A 7,415-nucleotide genomic window follows, 5' to 3' on the forward strand; every position below is an offset into this window, starting at 1 on the left:
GCTTAGAAAAAGAAATAAATTATTACTTGAATTTATTATCTCAATGACTGTAAATAAACAAACTACAATCGAATGTAAAAAAACCAAGTATATAATGTTCCAACCGATAGATAAGCCATTGCCTGTTAATGTAACTGTTCTATTTCACGCGAAGAGGCCAGAGCAAGTAACAACGCAAAAGTGTTTGGGGGTATGGTTTCAGGAGAACTTCTCCTGGGACGATCATGTCAACAAGCTGAGCAGTGATCTTAGTAAAGTAGTCGGCGGTATGTATAAAATTGGTGATCTGATACCATTATGGCTAAAGAAAGCAACATACTATGACCTTTTTTACTCGAAGCTAAGTTATTGTACCTTGATTTGAGGGACCAACGACAGCTAAACCCGCAAGAAACTAGTATTCCGAATTTTCGAAAGCTACCATGGTAGGCCACGTGACTTACCCACACACAATCTTTTCGGCGAACATTCATTGATCCGAGCAAACCAATTTTTTTTTATTATGGATTATCTTACATATAAAAAACACACTCCATGTTGTTAGCCTAGCCTCTTCTCCTCCTCGATAGCCATTACGTATTCAAATCAGAACGATACTATTTACGCGCACTAACTACGGACGTCCGGATCTAAACTATCAAATACCTAGGCTACTACACGTAGTTGAACAAGAAAATTGATTTTTATGCACTCCATTTTAAACAATGCATAAAAACCTTTCTCCTACATTATTAAATTACTTATGAATAAAATGCTATTGCACTAACATTTTTATGCACTATATATGTATGTTTTAATCTACGCTTTATGGTGAATGTACAAGAAAAAATTTTGAAGCGTAGGATGTCTTTTTGTGTAGTAATTGGATAGTGTACAAACTATCTTGTTTAGTTGTATTTTTGTACAGCGTAATCACCTGTTCTTGTGCTATATATGCTTTTTTGCTGCACTGAATTGTCATGTATGCCGAACGCGCTTAGGAGCAAGAGCCTTTGTCAGGCCACATGGCCTTTAGCTCTTGTTTTCTCTGTCTGTAACAAAGAAAGAAAAAAAGCTTCAAATAAACAAACTTCAAACATGTGTTTCGATTTCTCGTGCTAGTAATGTTCGCATTTTCGAATGATCCTGCTCAAGGACCAGACATATGCTATCAGCCACAGGGTATCTTTGAAAATTCCGGAAAATTTGGAAAAGGTCACCGCGTAAATTTATTCGGACTCGGATACATCGGAAATCCTAGTCACCAAGCTCACTTGGACCCAGGTTCGCCAAAATCATAACTATCGAGGCTGCACTCAGACTCACTCAAACTCGTACTCACCGGTTGGTGTCAGCATAGGCGAGTCTGCGTCGACTCAAGCGCGAGTTTCCCGACCTGTGATAGAACAATAAACTTGGCTTATAGTCCTGCAGTAAAAAAAAAAAAAAAAAAAAAAAGAGAACAGTTTTACGCGTCAGTACAGCGATCTGATTATGAGACACGCCGTAGTGGGCGACTCTGGAAATTTCTGCCGTACTGTCTTTCTTTCGTCCTGTATTTTCGCGCGGGCCTTCAAACCTGAACGAATTCGAACAATCAGTTCACACGAACTGGTTCATACTGTTAACTCCAAGGGCACTCTGCAGGTGCGTCAGTTAAGTTCCTATTTCCTATTATGCCAAAAAAAAAACGAGTATCGGGAGTAGGTGTGTGCTGGAGAACAAGTGCCTTGAAATGCGAAGGTTGTGGGTTCGGTTCCCACCTGCGGCAAGTTGTTTTTTCATCCACTTTAATTTTCATTAACTTATAGTTTCTTTATTTTCATATATTAAGCACAAGTAATTTCCCCTATGTTGTCCTTGGTATCAGTGTTTGTTGGCTTCTTATGATATGACTAGAAATTCCAAGCCACTCTATTAAATTGATTGTCAGCAGTAGGGTGTCCATAAATCATGGGTTGAAGTTATGGCAAATGCGGACAGGTCGTTATAAGTAGGAGCACACAGCACTGCGATGCATAAAACTATTTGTGCCATTGCGGTCAGCCACACACAAGCAGTGACATAGCCATGTAAGCGAAAGGGTAGGGCCTTTGTGCCAACGTCGACGCGCAATTTTCCGTCTCCTACTTTCCCTATAGGCTTTTCACTGTCGCAACCTTCTCTTTGTTTTCGAATAACAAGACATTGTCATCTCCATTTTCATCTAAATAAACGCAATATTTTCTATTTACCTTGTGAAAATACAAGTACCTTTTCTTCTTTTCTTTTTGTTTTTAGTCGGAGACGTGATACCAAAATATGTAGAACACTTGATATACTTCCACATTATCGGCACACAGGTTCGTCCTCACTGAGAATTAGGAAACCGTGGGTGAAATGCGTGTCCTATTGTGAACAGAAGCAGACAACGAAGCCGGAAAAGGCATTGAAGAAATTATTCATGTTTAATTGAAATACAGAAATAACAACACGAAAAAGAAATGAAAGTAGACGAAAAGTTGACTTGCTGCCGGTGGAAGCAAAGCCCATACCTCCGGCTTTACACGTGCAGGTCTTTCAGCTACCCTGGCGGTCCTCCTCCCGTCCACTTTTTTGGGTATTTGTGCACGTCTGCAAGATTATAGCACTGGGAGAGTCAGCCAGCGCTGATGGCGGCCAGAGCGGCGGAAGTGTAATAACATTATTCTAACCGCTGGCGTCACGTACCAAGTGAGCTTACGAGGAGGCTTCTTGATGGTATACCTTCTGTTACGCTGTATGACACGGAAATCACTCTCTTCGACAACTGGCTGTCGTCATACAGCCATTGATTGTGGTGACGATATAGACACTGAGTGGGGTATAGCCTTGGTACTATATGGTGGAAAATTGGACTTGCTCTATGGCAGCAATGTTGGGGGCGTTGCTACAATTTAAAATATGCGCGCTTCGCGTGGCTTGCTGTTTAATTATTGCAAGTCCTATGGTTGCGAAGCACTGCTTAGCACCTGCGCTGCTATAAAAACGCATGACAAGCTAACTAGACATATCAATGAAGCCGAAGCTATTTCTAGCCTATAGGCCTCGAGTGCTGTAACCTCAGTGAAAAGGAACTTGCATTTCTCATGAAATATTCATTGTCGCGCATCTCATGTGATATTGAGCGACCCTATATGCATGCCTGTGGAAGTAAAACTTTGTTGGAGGTTAACGCTTTGTGCTGTCGTATATAGGTCCTTTTTGTGTCTGCGTTCGCTCTGCGCTACGTGATAGGAACAGCACCGACAATCGGTGTCATTATAGTTGCATCGCGCACATATCGTACCTTTGTGAATATGTCCCTGCGTTAGTGCCTCAACGGGGCACGAGGAGTAGAATAAGACGGTGCGTATAGAGTATTACCTCTGAAGTCAAAGCGTTCAAAAAAAAAGGACGGGTAAAGAAGGGGAAGGAAGACGGAGGTTTGGTGTTGTGACGTAAAGGCGAACAGGTGCCGGTAGGGTCGTTGGCTCCTTCCAAGAAGTGGGGTAACAAACACGGAAAAATATCTACGTGTATATGTAGGCGCTGTCAATCCACTCTGCCCGGATTTTTAAGAAAGCAAGAACTATGAAGATAATCGCTTCCAATTTGCAGAAACGTTCGCTTGAACGACATTCCCTTGTTCTACCACTGTTGACTTCAGGCCTCTATCTTTCTGTAAACTTCTCTTTTGTTTGGATTATTAGAAATGGCTGCGCGTATGATCGGGCCCTGCCTGGGCGCCGAAAACTTCTCCCTGCGCTTTCCAAGCAGGCGTTTCAAATAAAGCGAACCGCGCGAGGACTTGTTTACGCCTTGACGTGTTATTCGCAGTTCTCATGCTGACATCTAGCATTATAGTATTTGCCAACGTTGTCACAGCTTTACCCTGTCTCGCAGAAGCGTTTGTGACAGCTGTTCGGACTTGCGAAGTAGACATGGCCCGCTGACCGATCCAGCCGATGCGTGGTGTGAGACAAACACAATCTGTATTGAACGAGAAGGTCGTCACGCCTACCGCAATCAAGGGGCGTATATTGTATGGGACAGTGATACGAAATATTTATTAAAACTGGTTTTCATGGGTTCCTAGGGAACGCTAAAGGAGTTTATTTGTGTATATTCTCGTGCGACATTATAATGCCCACATTGCCTTTAAACCCCCCTTACCAACGAACCCGTAAGTGATTACGTAAAATATTCATCTGGGATGTGAAGCCGGATACATACGCAGCTGTTTCGACGTGCTTTAAGCATGTTCTTCCCGTCAGCTTTTGCGAGCATAGATTCTCATTTGAACTAGACTACACTGCGTCGTCACGGACGACGAAAATCACCCGTGAAGTATACGAACAAGCAGAAAGGGGATTAACCGAGGGGCCCGATTTTTATTAATCCTATCATGAGAAGACAACAAAGGCACAAAGGAAAACATAGGGGAAATGACTTGTACTTAATAATAGAAGTAAAGAAATAATAAATTAGAGGCAATGAAAGTGGATGAAAAAATAACTTGCTGCAGGTGGGGAACAATCCCACGTCTTCGCATTACGCGTGCGATGCATCGCATGCCCATGTCTCCTCTTTCTTTTTTTTTTACAATTTCGTGTATTCTCCTATTTCATTATTTGTAATTTCTGAGAAAGGCTGTAACTATGTGCTTGTCTAATTGTTAACTATTTACCACATGCTTGAGTTTGCCGCGTCTCTTGGCTTTTCAATCGGTTTTTCGGTACTGTTTTTCCCGTAAAATGCATGCTCACTGATGACTACTTAAGAAGTAAGTGTGCGTAGAGAAGAAGTGTTGAAAACTTTTTATTAAGGTGTTCAGGTTTGAGTGGGAGAGAGAGAGAAATAGATAGAGAGCAAGGAAAGGAATCTTAGGGAAGTCAGAACACACTTTGTTGCTGTAATGTGCTTGGATAAAACGCATTAAAGCAGAGGAGGCAGTATGACTTGCCTTTGCGGCTAAGTGGCACGAAGAAGAGACAGTTACATTTGTGCATGACCAGTTTTCCTTGATCATCTGCGCGGGAAAAATCCATGGAAAACTTTGAAGATCTTAGAATGTGAACCTATAGGACTTTGACCGGTATACACAATGCCTATTGTGTACGGCTTTACTCAGGAGAAACTTTGGGGCGAGTTAAAGCACCTGTTGGACATGTGTCTTTCTAAATTCTGATGGTCTGCCAACGGACACCTGCTATATGTTAATGCACTTTTATTTTTGTGCTGGCTTTATTGATGACGGCAAGTAGCGTTTTCTGTTGCTTCGAGCGTGGCTTCAATTCTCTTCCATATTTTCCCGGTGTTACGGCCAGCCGGAGTACGGCGGGCCATTTAAGAGCGTTGGCCCAGCGGACAAGCTTTAATATTTTATGCATAATGGCCACATTTAACTTCCTTTAAGGCGACTATGCTTTGTATAAAGTGTTTTAAATATTCTTTACAAGTGAGGCGAACGCTTGGCTTTAACTCATGGACTACTCTGACAGGATATCGTTTGCAACTTTCGTATGTAATGCCGACTGCAACTTAGTAATGTGAACGATCAAGATGATTACTGCTACACAACCTCGAATGTTAAAGGTAAATTAAGGAGGAATATTAAATTACCCGCCGCTGTGGCGCAGTGTGGCCATGACGTTCTGCTGTTGAGTGCAAGGTCACAGGTTCGATACGCTACCACATAAATAAGTACTGTTGAAAACATAAAAAAGTTACATTCTGAGATGATTACAGCTTAAATGCAATATGACTGGCCGATTGGAATGCTTGAAAACGAGCACAGAAAAATTTGTATGGCTTGTCCGAAAATAGCGCGGAACCAGCGCAAGTTATCATTCAGAGAATGTGCCCTTAAAACCGGCTCTTTGAATTGAAGAAACAGCTCGGGCATAATGAAGTTATCATTGCACAGAATTGTCAGAACCTGTATAATAGTATTATTTTTTTCTCAGCAAGTTTTGGTAGCGGAACCAGAATAGGTAATGCTCTAGAAAATAAATGGAGCTAACTATATTCCCGCACAAGCATGTGAGAAAATGCTACAGCATTTAAAAACAAAGTAGCTTGATGATGCCTTCGCCTTAAGTCAAACTGAGAACAAAAAAGTGTGATCATCAGAGGCTTCCATCTATGCCATTGGCTTGATGATAGACATATGCAACATTTTTGTAGCGCCTGCAGCCATCTGCAAATAACTTGTCACGATGACTAAGCAGAAATCAGGAGCTTTCGGTTACGGAATCCCGCATAGCACTAGCGTTTCTTCGGGACGTCAAACTACGTCGTTACAACTAAACCCCGGTTGTCACTCGTCATACATTTTACCGAATATGTTTATTTCGTAAAGTATGTCACCACCTAGTCCCAAAGAAACACTGCAATCTTTTTTTGCTTCGTGTGACTCGCCTCGCAGTGACCACCAGTCTAAGTCGGAAGCAAAAAAGTTCGTGTACTCAGATCTAGGTGCCCATTAAAGAACTCCACGTGACCGTATATGATTGATTCGGAGGCCTCTCGGATTTGCAAACGTCATCTAAATCTTACCAGTTACCGCATATAGAGAACAAAACTTTATATCTTATTGTTTTTAACTCATACTTCTTATATATACATATAGAAGCGTTATATCCTATCGCACATCATACAAAATAACTGATAGTATAGTTAGACACAGTGGAGTCATGCAATCGTAATTGGAAACAACACCTTATGAAATAAAGAATAAAGTTACATCATATGAAAGAAACAGGAATTACTAATATTATACCAAAGAAAAACCGCTCGGCAGACTTTGATCTCACATACCTCGTAGCCGCACTTCAGAATCGAGTAAATCGACTGCTAATACCATACAGGTTTCCGGGCAGCCTTTGCTAATATTGTATACCCGGTGACTACTCTGACTGCTGTTGTATTCTTCTTTTTCATTTTACAAACCTCATCTGCATCTTGTCAGTTACTGCACATGGGAAACAAAACATTCTATCTCATTGTTTTTTAACTCATGATTATTTATCAAGAATCATATGATCAAGAACTTAAACCTACCCATTTTGCAGAACCTTTACTATTCTATTGTTTTTGACTCATACTTTTTTAACCTAGAATCGTATGATCAAGAACTTAGTATAAGCTGCATATTTTGCTTTTCTTTTTTCATAATTCAATCCCCTTGGTAATGCCAACGGCCCTAAAGGTGCCGTACCAACAAAACAAAATAAGTTTATAAGTCGTCAGCTGCCAATGAAATTGTGCGATTCTGCAAGGAAAGAAATGACTTTGACGGCGAAGTTTTCTCTGCCACAAATTTGGCCAGAGTATAGAAAACCTTGTATCTGAAAACACCTGAAACTCTTTGATTACTTACGTCTGCTCTGCTGACGTAGTTTTGAAGAGCTCCTGTTTTGAAGCACGTAATTTAC

The 7,415-nt window shown here is 41.2% G+C and overlaps 1 protein-coding gene across 2 annotated transcripts in view; it reads right to left on the reverse strand.

Moving 5' to 3' along the window:
- Positions 1–1,393, reverse strand: part of LOC142564721 (uncharacterized) — a 32,336-nt gene extending 30,943 nt beyond the window's left edge. Inside the window, exon 1 of one of the 2 annotated variants that reach the window (XR_012824661.1) lies at positions 1,322–1,393. The gene's annotated coding sequence lies outside the window, so the exon portion shown is untranslated. The remainder of the gene's footprint in view (positions 1–1,321) is intronic. The other variant, XM_075675857.1, reaches the window with a different exon arrangement.
- Between the last annotated feature and the right edge of the window lie 6,022 nt (positions 1,394–7,415).

This window comes from Dermacentor variabilis, chromosome 11 (assembly GCF_050947875.1).
Source record: "Dermacentor variabilis isolate Ectoservices chromosome 11, ASM5094787v1, whole genome shotgun sequence".
In the NCBI taxonomy this organism is placed as follows: Eukaryota; Metazoa; Arthropoda; class Arachnida; order Ixodida; family Ixodidae; genus Dermacentor; species Dermacentor variabilis.